The following is a 1,164-nucleotide window of genomic DNA, read 5'->3' on the forward strand; positions in this document are numbered from 1 at the left end:
CCTAAACGTTGTGTTAACAACAAACAAGATGAGGGCAAATATCCGTCAAATGTAAATAATGTAAATAATTCCTCATCTCTTAAATATAGAACTCTTAAAAACTTGAATTAAACTCAAAGAAAAATCATACATATATACACACACGCGCGCAAATACGAGGGGTTGCTGAAAAGTTACTGGCCTTAAATGTTTCCCGAACGGCTTGGTTGGAGACCCAACCATCCGAATTCTTGTACAGGACCGCTGCACTAAGTGTGTGAATCTGAGTAGGAGAATATGTTGAATAAAATCATAATTAACTGATCCTCCTGTATTTTCTTTTACCCAAGGCCAAGAACTTTTCAGTACCCCCTCGCATGTACACACACACGCACACACACCTACACATGCTCACACTATTCCGTCCTCCCCGTTCAAAATGCGCATACGGATATATGTATGTATCTGCACATATATGCTCCGAGTCTGACTAATATCCACACCCCACGCTGCCTCTCTTACTGCATACTATCATATTTTACGCATGTCCAGAATTCTAACCCATTATCCATTTCCAATCCCCTCTACCCAGAAACCACCCAGTTACATAGCTACCCACCTTCTTCACACGTTATTTCCATAACCAACGTACAACAGCTCATGGTCGTTTTTCTCTTCTTTCTTTTCTATTTTCTCTCGAGAATCCTCCCTCCCCTCCCCCACCGCCAGCCTTCCCCTCGTGGCAATTACATTTACATTTATATCACGTTTGGTCTTATTTATTACCTAATTTCCTTTGTTACCTCCTCCCCCCACAACACGTGTCAATAAACTCCACCACACAGGAAATTTAATTGCCTATTACAATTCAACTCAATAAGTCATTTTGAAATATCATAGCATAAGAGTTTATGTCAAGCCATATACGTATACATACATACATACATACATACATACATGCATACATACATTCATGCATGCATACATACATGCATACATACATACATGCATACATACATGCATACATACATACATGCATACATACGTACATGCATACATACATACATGCATACATACATTCATGCATACATACATACATACATGCATACATCCATATATACCTACATACATACACGCATACATACGTTCATACATACATACATGCATACATACATGCATGCATAC

The sequence above is a fragment of the Octopus bimaculoides genome, chromosome 25 (genome assembly GCF_001194135.2).
Source record: "Octopus bimaculoides isolate UCB-OBI-ISO-001 chromosome 25, ASM119413v2, whole genome shotgun sequence".
NCBI classification, from domain to species: Eukaryota; Metazoa; Mollusca; class Cephalopoda; order Octopoda; family Octopodidae; genus Octopus; species Octopus bimaculoides.